At 40.8% G+C, this 11,951-nt stretch overlaps 2 long non-coding RNA genes across 2 annotated transcripts in view; one reads left to right on the top strand and one right to left on the bottom strand.

The window, feature by feature from the left end:
* Window positions 1-305: 305 nt before the first annotated feature.
* LOC146174126 (uncharacterized) overlaps window positions 306-11,951 on the bottom strand; it is a 16,997-nt gene continuing 5,351 nt past the window's right edge. The window contains exons 2-3 of the long non-coding RNA XR_014701662.1: window positions 6,200-6,413; window positions 306-615 (exon numbers count right to left, since the gene is read on the bottom strand). This is a non-coding gene — a long non-coding RNA (uncharacterized LOC146174126). The remainder of the gene's footprint in view (window positions 616-6,199; window positions 6,414-11,951) is intronic.
* LOC146174125 (uncharacterized) overlaps window positions 10,934-11,951 on the top strand; it is a 27,233-nt gene continuing 26,215 nt past the window's right edge. The window contains exon 1 of the long non-coding RNA XR_014701660.1: window positions 10,934-11,004. This is a non-coding gene — a long non-coding RNA (uncharacterized LOC146174125). The remainder of the gene's footprint in view (window positions 11,005-11,951) is intronic.

The following is an 11,951-nucleotide window of genomic DNA, read 5'->3' as shown; positions in this document are numbered from 1 at the left end:
CCCGCCATCATAACAGCTGGGCTACTGAGTATACCACAAAACCAAGAATTTAAGCAAATATCAGGGGATCTCCCTCATTGTACTCATTCTTGATACCGAATAAGTATACCACATCGAATACCCTCCAGTTCGGCCAGCCAATTCCTTAGCAGCTAAAGGCACGAACTATTTCGCAAAAAGCATTTTCTTACAATTATATGCTGTGATAATCGTGCACAGAAAAATATAACATTTGCAGCAGACCTCATGCACATCATTGTGAGCAACAGACAAGCTTTTTATCAGCGTTTGCTTTTTATGCGGAAATCAATGAATGTAAAAGAGCTACTAATATACTTTCTTTATTATTTTGGTCGGTATAGGATCAGGCGTTGCCACAGTGAGATTTATTGTCAAGTTGCTGCTGACAGAAAACACAGCATTCCGTTCGCGGAACACACATCGAGAAGTGCGCAAATTTTTTCCTTAGAAAATTCCTTCCGCATTTAAGGCAAGCTTTCTTCTTACTTGTCTAGCCAGGGCTTATTCATAATCCAAAATTATTCCACCTTTCCTGACATGATGAAGCATAGCATCTTATTTACACTAATTGGATAGAAATGTAGTCGTGAACATCTGCACAGAAAACAAAAACGGGCGATGTTATTAGAGTTTCTATGATGCACACAAGAAGTCGAGCATCCACGTATTTATCATTTGAGGCGTCTCGAATGAGATGCGACTGAAGACGTCATCACTGGAGAAAATTTATGCACGTTTTTTACAACTGTCTGCAGTCGCTGAAATCCATTTGGTACCAGTGTTTTCCGGATGTACAGCATAAACTGGGAACCAAGCGTTTGCGCAACTTACGTTTCAAGCTCTGTCATATAATTATACGCTGCATAGAGCATAAATAAACTGGTCAATTAGCAGCCTAGCTGGTGACGATTCGAAAAAAAAAGCATAGGCTAATTTTATTGCGGGCTTTAAAATGCTAATTATCGTGGCGCTTGTAGCATACTAATCTACGCGACAATCATGAGTACGAACACGAAATGCATTTCATTTAGCACTTATGTATCCGTAGAGCGGATCCGTCAAAAGAAAGCTTCCATCGAAGAATAATGTCTTTTCGTACATTGCAAAGTTTTTGTTTAATTATGTGTATGCGAAGTGTCCGCATCGACGTTTTGGTTTTCTTATCTCTTTCGGTTTCTATCGTATAGATATGTACTTTTTTGTGAATATGTTTGCAATTATTTATATTTAATAAATGGATCTGTTATGCTTTCTTGTACTGAATTGTACTACCTTCACGACTTTGCAGTGCTTCCCCCTACACTAATCACCATGTCAGGTCACTACAGGTACCTGAATAAATAAATCAATATTAGCAATTTTGTGTAAGTCTAGAATTTTTGAATTTTAAATTGTTTTATCCCTTACATAATCTTTTAATGGAAAGAAACAGCCCGTCTTTAAGAATGGACTATCGCTGCAAATGAATTGCATGTCATGGTATATTCGTCAATACCCAAGGCCACTTATTACGCTGTTACTACGGCATGCCACTGCAGCATTTTCGTATTTTTTGGGCTTCACACAATTGCTCCAATAATATTTCACATTGCAACAAAGAAGTAACTTCATTCCGAGCTCGATGATGTGAGAAACTTAATCTGATAGCTTTCAATTCAAAATATCTGACGCACTTTAAGGAAGGCGGGCTGGATAACACGATTGCTAGAAATACGTTATTCGTAGGCACTATTCCTAGGTTTCTGGCGTAATAAGACCTTCAGTCTGTCCTTACAGCTTAAAAAGCAGGTTAACGGCATTGAACGAAAATTTAAATAAATAACAATAAGGTACCAAAGTCATTTTGCGATCAGAAATATCTCCCAACTTGTAATTAGCTAATCGCGCAAGTGATTTACAACAAAAGGGTCGTCGCATATGTTTTGGTTTTTCTATACAGTAGGGTAAACCTATTTTTAGCACACTGAGCATATATCGGTAATGAACAGTCTCACAAGAGCAGACTCAAAGGCTTATATTGGAAAGATTGTCATGTACAGGATGATCGCCTTATAACAGGCTGAAGAAACAATCTTGCGAACAGCTGCAGTGCAATGCTGCTATAATAAAATTTCAGGCAGGCAGTTAGCGTCACTGTTCGGCATAAACAAGTATAAACCAAAATAACAAAATCGCTCTTTTACTTTCTTCAAGGACTCGGCAGCGATGGATAATCAGCCTTATTACGATCATAATTTCCAGTGTTCTTTGTACGTTTCTAGAAGCCCTTAAAATAAAATTACATTTTACTCACATCGCTGGTTCTTTGGTTCTCGGCTTTAAGCGCGTTGTCTTCGTAGAGCATACCGATCGCTATTCCTGTGGTGGCTAGCATGTAGATTGCAAAACCAATTTCATTAACCTTGTTGAGGTTACTAAGCTCCATTGAGAAATTTTGAAATTAACGGTGCCGTACGGAGCTGTTTTTGTGCGAATGTACTGCGTATGCAGTGATGCGATTCGCAACTCTAATAAACGACAGGGGGCGCTGCGAAGTCTGGCTACACTGGGCAAGATGGTGGCGGTATCGAGGTCTGCGCGCAACTCGTCCCTTTAAAATGTATTGCTGTTCCAAGCTTTTGACAAAAATTGAGAAGCTCGGACGCGTTTGTGACGGTTCACGCTTCATTCTGACATGCCCCAAGTGCCACAGGGACTATCAGACCGACGTTCAGACACCGGCGTCGCTGGAGATCCTCAGGAATTTGTGATCAGCTGAACAACGTGTTTATGAAATCTACCATGGAGAAAACCGACGTGTTACTGCATAGCCGATGCTTCGACGGAAGCACGTTGGCACTGCACTGTGTTTACATATTACTACAGGTAAGGACCTCAACGATTTCGCAATTATTCAGCGTGAATGGAAAGGTGCCACGGTCATCTTACGAGCCTCCGGTCGTCGAGCTTATTGCTGCTGGTTTTTTTCTCAGTCAGCGGTATGTTTTCGTTTCCAAGAATAATATATGAAGCTATTAGTGACGAGAAGGGTCATCATGATTTTAAACGAATTTTGTTTTTATGAGACTTAGCTTGTTCACGATAGTGCAATTTAAATTAATAGCGCATTTCACTGAACTAGTGCAATAATTCTTTCGTTATTGATGGTGCCGCTTGCATTGCTAGGTGTCAATTTTAGGACGCAGGTGTCTTACTTTTGCGTGTTATGTCGCTACGCCGACTGTCCGTGTGACGTGCACGTGTGCATTTGCTTTCCTCGAGAGTGCGAGCGTGATAAGTGATGCCTTCGAAAAGCGTGCGTGCTGCATCGCCTCTTTCGCGTGTATATTTACATCTAGGCTACCGGATATTATAAACTCGTTCTCTAGCGAGGCCCTCGGAAATACCGCTCCCTCAGGCACGTGATCGAGAAGCTTGTTAGTATAAATTCCGTATTGTGTCGTATTTATACGCTGCTCGGCTCGCCTGGCTTGTGTCTACCTTTCGATGATGTACTTCCAACCCAGTTACAGGGTTAAAAAAAAAGTTGCTATGAAAGTTGTTAAGAGAACAGACAGGAAAGTAAACCATAAAACTATGCTTTCTGTTGGCCTGCATGGTAAATCACACTCAATTTCGTCTTGCTCCTTTGATGCTTGAACCAGTAAAGTGATTCAACAATTGAAGGGAAAGTGAACTTATTATGGCAACTTTGGCTCCCCTACTGTGCACTCCATACAGTAGTTACCAGTTGTTGCAAGGCACACGCCCTGGATGTGTGTGCCTTTCTAATTCGGATGCCTAAAGCGGTGTGCCTAAATCAAGCGGACCATAACATGTGTTACATGGTGTCTCACCTATTACTTTGCCACTGCCGTGGTTGAAGGTTAAAGGAGCATGGCACCGGTTGTGTCGAATGGGTAGCAAGAGTTTTTTTTTTTTATAACACCAGCTTCTGAGCTTGGAACTTTTCTGGTTACATGATATATAAACGGTTCTCTATAGGTTCCAAGTACTACTAGGAAGATATTTCAGGAGAGAAAAAAGTTATGCTTGAGAAAGAATATGCTTCTACGCATTTTCAGGGCTAATAGTTCGAGCATGGTATAAGAAGAGCGACTTGTCCTTTTAATAAGGTAGACCTTTTTACTAGACTGTGAAACAGCATATGATTGTTATTTTAATCTGTTGTTTTAAACAAGTTTCTTAAGATGTTACATATCTTTGGCAAAGGAATCGAGCAATTGTTTCTCCAATTTTAGTTGCCGACTCCTTTGCGAAGTTATTTTATGTGTACTCAGTTTGCAGAGGCTTTCTTTACCATATTTTTATGTTTATACGATTTCCATGAACCATAGTAACAATTTCATTTACTGCTAGTATTTTTCATTGTTCTAATTGTGTTTTTTAACAATGCAGCTGAAAAGGTCTGCCATCCACATCAACCTATTGCGCTGAAGAGGACCAGCGGATGCCTGTGTGTGGAACATGCGGTGCAGAGGGCGACAAGAAAAGACTCAATGACACTGAACATTTCCTTGACCCAGGTATCAGAAGGATTGTATCACTGCAATTATCGCACACACCATTTTTTCCAGGCAACAAGGCTTGCTTCTCAGCCACTTAGTGTATGCCAAATAACACCCCCAAAGACTAGAAGACCTTATAATTTGAGGAAAAAAGGGTGCTCTTTACCTTGTAGAAATTTAGAGATGGAAAGTAGCATAGTGCTTTATTGCATGACTAAGAAATAAAATTTGATGCTTTGTCAATTTTTACAAACTATGCATCTGCAGTCTGTGCAAACACATTTCATGCAAAATTCTCATCAGACATTTATCCATTGCTTACTCGAATCTTAAAAAAAACTTGTCTGTACAATAGCTGCGATTGCTTGAATGCCAAAAGAAAAGTTTGTAGTGCGCACTACGTTGTCTGAGGTGTGATACACAAGATAGGCATCATGTCACACTAGTTTCCTATCACTGGGCGCATTGTGCCCGTGAAGCTGGTAAATTAGATTCAATTATGAAGCACTTGAATGGTATGTGGGCGACGCAGCTCGCCTGAATGCCACCTAAAATAGTTGACTAAGTCTTTTCCAGTGATGCTTGTTGTATATTGTGAATCTATGCTATGGTGGTGTTGCATGCTAGGCACCTAAAGACTTGTTTGTAAAAGAGTACTAAGCAAAATTCATCACAGTTCCTTCACAAAGGCTGTCGGGCATCCCAAGTCGATGCTGGAAGGAGGAGAAGATATTTATTTGGGCACCGGATCTGCAGTAAGGTAGTTGAAAAACTGTTAGACTGCCAAACTAGTCTATCTGGAGCTCAGTATTGTGCTTAGCCATGATTGAAAATACTTCACAACTTTGTAAATTAAAGTCCCACTCCACATAAAGTTTAAATCTGTAGGACATACAGTGACAATCTTTTAAATAAACATTTTCTGGTACCTCACGTACCCCACACATTCTAGCTTATGGTCTTAAGCTTGGTTTCTTAACTTAAAAATGATTTATGAAGACGAACAGGCTTCATGCCTCTTTATACAAGCCCATCAGTTCATTGTCAACCTCTTCTGCATTTCATGTATCGTTCAGATAATTAGCTCAATTCCTTCAAACCTTCTGTTGTTGGCTTTGATAAGCCCAGCAAGGGTTCACTTGATTGAAGTTCTTACACTGTAGTTCATCCTCGTGACATTTCTTTGTGCTCGGGTTTTCACGAGTGTCGTATGGCTATGCAAAACAGAGTGGTGTCCGTGTGCTGTGCGATGTCAGTGCATGTTAAAGAACCCCATGTGGCCGATATTTCCGGAGTCCTCGGCATCTCTCATAGCCTTAATCGCTTTGGGACAATAAACCCCAAAAACTTATCGCATGGCTACTGCTGATGGAGATTGGTGTTCATTTGTAAAGCAATACTTTGGATAGTGAAATAATATATTTCCAGTTAATATGTTATTGTTGTGCAGTAGTTATACTGCAGGTCTGCACTCACATTCATATGCACGCCTCCATTACCCGCCTAGGCAACTTCCTCTACTATAGGCAAATCCCCCCTCAACCCCAGTTTTGGAAAAGCGTTCAGCCACCCATGCCGCTGCATGAACTAACATGGGTGCCTTCAGGAATACGTAACAGCACTTTGTAACAATACAACCGAGTGCCATGGGAAATGCGCATTCTCCTTACCTTCTCTGATGAGGCGACAGAGTGCCTGAGGAAGCAGCTGAAACATTACACTGGCATAGTAGAAAGCATGGGAACTAGAATCTCCCATTCTCTCCTGCTCCGAGCCCTTAATCGCCTTGGGCATAGAGGCTTTGCAGCCCTTTTTATGTTGTTTTTGGCAGAATACAATTATAAACGGCACGTGGAAGCCCATCAGTGGAAAGAATCAGTGGACCTGGGATTCGTATATTCAGGTGTTAATAAGCTATCATCAGTTACATGTGGAATTTCTTGTTGCCGCACTTTTCTTACTTTTAAAATAAAAATCTTCAGATATATAATGCATTATTCGTCTCGTGTATGAATTATTGTTCTTTAGTTTGGCTCACAACTACTAAAACAAACATGGGGAAAATTTATCTCCTTTAAAAGAAAACCATTCGTCATATAGCAAATCTTGGTTACTTAGCCCATAGTCGACAAGCTCTCCCGACATATAAAGTAGTAAGGATTCAAAATATGTATGAATTTCGAGTTCTGTTGTTATATTATTTTCCTTCAAGCTTCAGAACTATTATTAAAGATGCCACCCTGCTGAAAGAAAATCGACATCTAGTGAACCACGTAACACAGACAAGTGGCTGATACCATTTTTTTGCACGGACTATAGGCTGCAGACATTAGAATATACTCTTCTCTCAATTTTGAAATAAATTAAAAGACGTAAATCAGTCCCCTAAAGCTGCACTGCAGCAGTGTCTTGGAGTTATGTAACCTGAAGATATCTTCCACAGTCATAAAGTTCTCTCTTATTTTCATTCATGGCCTCTGTTATAATTTCGCACTTATAGTGTTGTTAAAGTATGCACTATCTGCGGTCATTTTTTTTCAGTGATTCTGTGAATATATCCTACTAGTTTGTTTTGCTTGCAGAACTGATATTTAGATGCTGTTGTGATATACCTATGTTTCCATTGCATTACTTACATTAGTGATCCGGTTAGCTGCATTTAAAACATTAACATTTTTTTGCTTCTTGTATTTGTATGTATATTATTTTATTGTATGCTGGCCTGCTTTATAATGGCTGCGTGGATGTCGACAAGCTGTTAACTCGCGGCTTTTAGCCCAGGCTGCCGACGAGAACATTCTGGGAAATAAAATTGGAATTGAATATAACTAGCAACGCGTGTGTATATGGGGGCACAGGGTGCAGGAGGCAAGTGGGAAAACAGCCTCCCGATAGGAGAGGGTTCTATACCTCACCGTGGAAATTGCTACTGTATTTGTTTTTGATGTACAGTTCATATAGTGGGGCCCTGGATAGGGCCAGACTAGCAATACGAATTGACTTGTAGCCCGGCCTCTGGACATTACTGCCCTTATTTCTTTGTTAACCAAGTTATTGAGGAAAGGGTAGTTCATTCTAAGCTTGGACTCTATGCTTAGTCATGCAACATGGTTAGGTTGTAACCATTTAGGTGCTCAGGCCTTAACCAGTTAAGTAGCAGAAAGTAGTTGTTTTTGTTATTTATGTTTGGTCCTCCCAGTCTTACTCTGAATATATATTATGCTCTAAATATATGCTCTGCTACCATCATCTTCAAGCATGCCTCCTGGTCTCCCATGTCGAACTACACGACTGATATGTATTCTGGTGTTTGTTGAAGATAACATCCTTGGCTCTGAATGGCACTGTGCTCCTTGCCAAAAGTGATGACAGGGCCCCTTTATGCATTTGTCATAGCTGTTCAAAGATCAGGACACAGAATAACAGTGCAACTGTCATGGAGAAAAATAGTTTATCATTCCCTGGTTTGTAATAAAAATATTTCATGTATAATGTCTTGAGTGTGCGTTCTCATGAGAAAACAACATAGTTCCTGCTCACTGCAAGCTGATCGCAGCAATGACGGAGTTGGAGCAGGAAAACACTGCTCTAAAAATTAAACATTGATGGATAATACTCATATGTCAACCCCAAGTGAAAGCATGAAGTGTGGCCTCAGTGACAGTGGAAACACTATGTTCCAGCTAAGGGCTGTGCTAATTATGTTTTCTATATGTGGTAAGTAGTTTTGCCTTTCATATAAGCTGCACGGTAGAGCAACTAATAATGTGTACTTATGCTTTATGGTACATAGCTGCCGTATCTCACGTTCTTTCTTTACCTTATGCTCAATTGTAGTTTCACACAACTCGAACAATGCTACGCTTGCTGCTGTTGCCTACATAGCTTCCAAAGATGTAAACTGGAAAAGTGAGAATGGCGCAGAAAGCAATATGTTTCAAGATAACTATGTCGAGCGCAGACAGTCATGTACAGTATGTCGCTACTATTCAGGCATTGATGCAATAGTGCTTTGTTAACACAAGTGTGCAAGTTTACTGAAAGCAGTTTGGGACACCTTTCACAGCTAACTTGTCGAGACTGTGTGGTTTATTTAGCGCTTAGCGGGATATTGCAGGGGAATGTGCGGCTGGGTGTTAATGTTGAAATGCTTTGCTGTAAAGAGAACAAGCAATCTGATATCAGGTGCAGGAGGCACATGGCAATTACTGCTTGTGCCTTCAACCTTGTATTTAGCAGCACGAAATTAGAGCTTTAGAGAAGTGACAAATGGAAGCGTTGGACATCTATTATGAACAATAAACAAGGTTGGAGGGGAAGCCTTAGTTTGGAAGCAAACATTTCAACAAAAGGTCTTCTGTTCGTCCAGGTGAAGACCGATCATCTTGTTGAAATGTTTGCTTGTAAACAGGCTTGTGCTCAACCCTTGTTTGGTTTTCTTTGATACTGTGTATACATCTTCCCCTCATTCTGGTGAGTGCTTATTCACACTTGCAATACTCTTGTGCACTGCATATGCAGAAAAATATTCAAGAAGTTGTGCAATTAAGTAAATACTAGCTGCTGTTGAGAAAGCCATCTCCTTTAATAGTGTGTCATCAAACAAGAAAAACTAATGAGTGTGTTGGCTTGCTCGTTCAGCTGATAAAGCTCCTCTTGACATGTGTTTTATGAGACAGCCTTTAGAGTAGCTGCAAATCGTTTCTTGCAAATAACTGTCATTTGTCCAAGAAAGCACACTCTACGTATATGCAAGGAAGGTTGTGTACATTAGTTTTTAATGGCCAATCTGCATTCACTTTCACTTATTCAGAAGGGTTTTTATGCTGCATTTGATGAGGCGATGTGTGGATATATCTGGAAAATCATTGATTTGTTTTATTGATATCCTTTTCTTAATGTGCAATGTTTACTTCTCTTTTACTTCAGCATATATTACATGTATGGAATATCCTAGAACTAAACTTCATTGTGGCAAGACGTATGAAGGGCCATCAGGAACTTGAGTTCAAAAAATGAGCTCATCTAAGTTGCATTTTGAGCACGGATAACCTGTTGATTTCAATATCTTTTGAGTTAATTCAACAACCACTTGATTGTTTGATTAATATAGTAATTAACCTAATTCTGGATCCGATGTTTCTATGTATATGCATGTATAACTACATTCACTGCTCCTTTGGTATTTGGCGATGTGTGATACACATGCGGGCACTTGGCCATTTGAGCGCCCGAAGCGGGGTTTGTCCCTGGCGAATTACCGTTTATTCGAGAATACATAAAAAAAATATGCCGCGGTCAATTTTCTCACCGCGCGTAGTCGTCGCAGACCTGTCAACGACAAAACTACACCGATTCGGGGATTTTATTCAAGTGTGATAAGCTGCGACGCGGAAAGTGAGCGGCTGCACATAGGCGAACGATCACGCAACGGGCCCAATTCTCGTAACGTGCGCCATTCAAGATCGAGCACAGTGTCGCGCGCTTCGGGGCCTGCAGATCTCGAGACGCCTGCTTGACGCGGCGAAGAATTCAGCCGATCGTCGTAGATGGCTCCCTTACGTCCATATGGTGATGACGTTTTTAGCAGAACGAGGCTAAAAAGCGCCGTGATCAAGCTGTTGCAACTAACAGTGGTTCGTACGTGCGCTGATATCGACTTATGTATGCGACGCGAGAAGTCGAGCTGCGTAGTTCGTATTGTTTACTTATACTTATCCGTAGATGTTCCGTTCCTGTAGAAGGCAGTTGATACCTTGAGAGGAATGACGAAAGAAATGAATGAAATGAGAAATGAAATGAAAAAAACTGACGAGGCTATAATAAATTGTCTACGGCACTTTCAGTGCGTTCCGTGGAGATTGGAAATGCATCGATTACTGGCGCCGATCGCTAGAGCACGAAGGAAATACACGAAACTATGTGTCACTGTGCTGACACGCACTGCGGAACGCTGCTGTATCGGTTTTCTGTTGGTATTTTTCCTTTTTTGCGGTGCTACGAGAGCTGTGCTAGCGGGTTTCCATAGCGCGAGCGAGGGGCGTCTGCTACTGGACCTCTTTGGCGCGTTGCATGGTTTCGCCGCCAGGTGCCCCATGGATTGCTGGTATCAAAATTTAACCGTCTGGTATATAATACATTCAACATAAGAAGGCAAAGTGCTTGTTAAATATTGGATGAATAATCACTTCGTGAAATCATTACAACTGTTAACACGAGCTGTACTGGGCGCTGTGGATGCAACAAGGAAATATGTGAGATATGAAAGCTATACGCAAAAACCTTCCATAAAATATATGCAAATGCGCACCCACTTTCGCTGAAGAATTTTCTCCTCAGGTCTACAAGGACATAAAAAAAGAACCATTTATATTCCCTAGAGAAGAATAAATATTCAAATTTCAAAAATGAGCAGCAGTGCCTGCCTAATGGCTAGGCTGTAATGACAGCTGTATAAGTTGCTGAATACTTTTAGGTGAGAATAAAGCTAGTGTTAAATGTTTTCAATTTTATTTTTTTAGTGGCAAGAATGACAAGCTTCGTTATGTTTCGGGTTAATTTCTTTTTTCTAGCTTTGGTATTTGATGAGTGTGTAATATACAAAGCATTCGCAAAAATAGCAGATTTTTTGTCATAATCATTCGGTTTTTATTGTTTAGCTTTTAGGTGGTCTTTATTGGCAGTTCAGAGCACGCGTTTAAGTGACCTATGTTCCTAATCATAAACATTTGCTTGAATGCGTTTGCATATCCAACTCAAAATTAGTCAAGTTTAATAACCACGCACGCCAGCCATCAGCCTCTCACTCCTGAGCTCACCGCAAGATGTGTAGTAACCTTCGCTTTGTCCGAGTTGTTGCCTTCAAATGCCTCCCCACCAGCAAAAGTGTGGTCTCCAAGAGCCATTCTATACCACTGCTGTCCGGGTGCTTATTCATACACAAAACAGTTCAGTTCAGTCGTTTCCGACTCCTTGTGACTAAGAATATCGTGCTAAGCTGTCTGGTCGCTCCCTACATTCCGACTATCACGAAGATTCACCTGCAATGCCTCGTGGATTCCACCTTACCATCGCGTTCGCTGCTCATATCTTCCCCGTTTTCCCTCAATCTTTTCCAGCATCCAGGTCTTCTCCAGTCACACATCTCTTTGCATGAGAAGAGCAAACCAGCTGAGCTTTACCTCTAAAATTTGAACTTCAGTAAGCAGCCAGGGTTTATGGCCTCTAGCATCAACTAATTTATCTGTCAATCCAAGAAACGATAATGTCTGCTTCAGCATAAAAATTTAAAACTGTCACGTCTTGGGCGAATAGCCTTCTTTACAGTTCAACCCGTATTCATACATTACAACTGGCAAGCGCATAGGTAGAATTGCCCAGATCTTTATGAGACAGACGTCGCTACTGTCTTTTCCGGAAGCA

The sequence above is a fragment of the Amblyomma maculatum genome, chromosome 11 (genome assembly GCF_055883805.1).
Source record: "Amblyomma maculatum isolate TAMU_Amacu chromosome 11, ASM5588380v1, whole genome shotgun sequence".
In the NCBI taxonomy this organism is placed as follows: Eukaryota; Metazoa; Arthropoda; class Arachnida; order Ixodida; family Ixodidae; genus Amblyomma; species Amblyomma maculatum.
The sequence above is the reverse complement of the archived record's forward strand: the minus strand, read 5'-3'. Positions and strand labels throughout refer to the sequence as shown.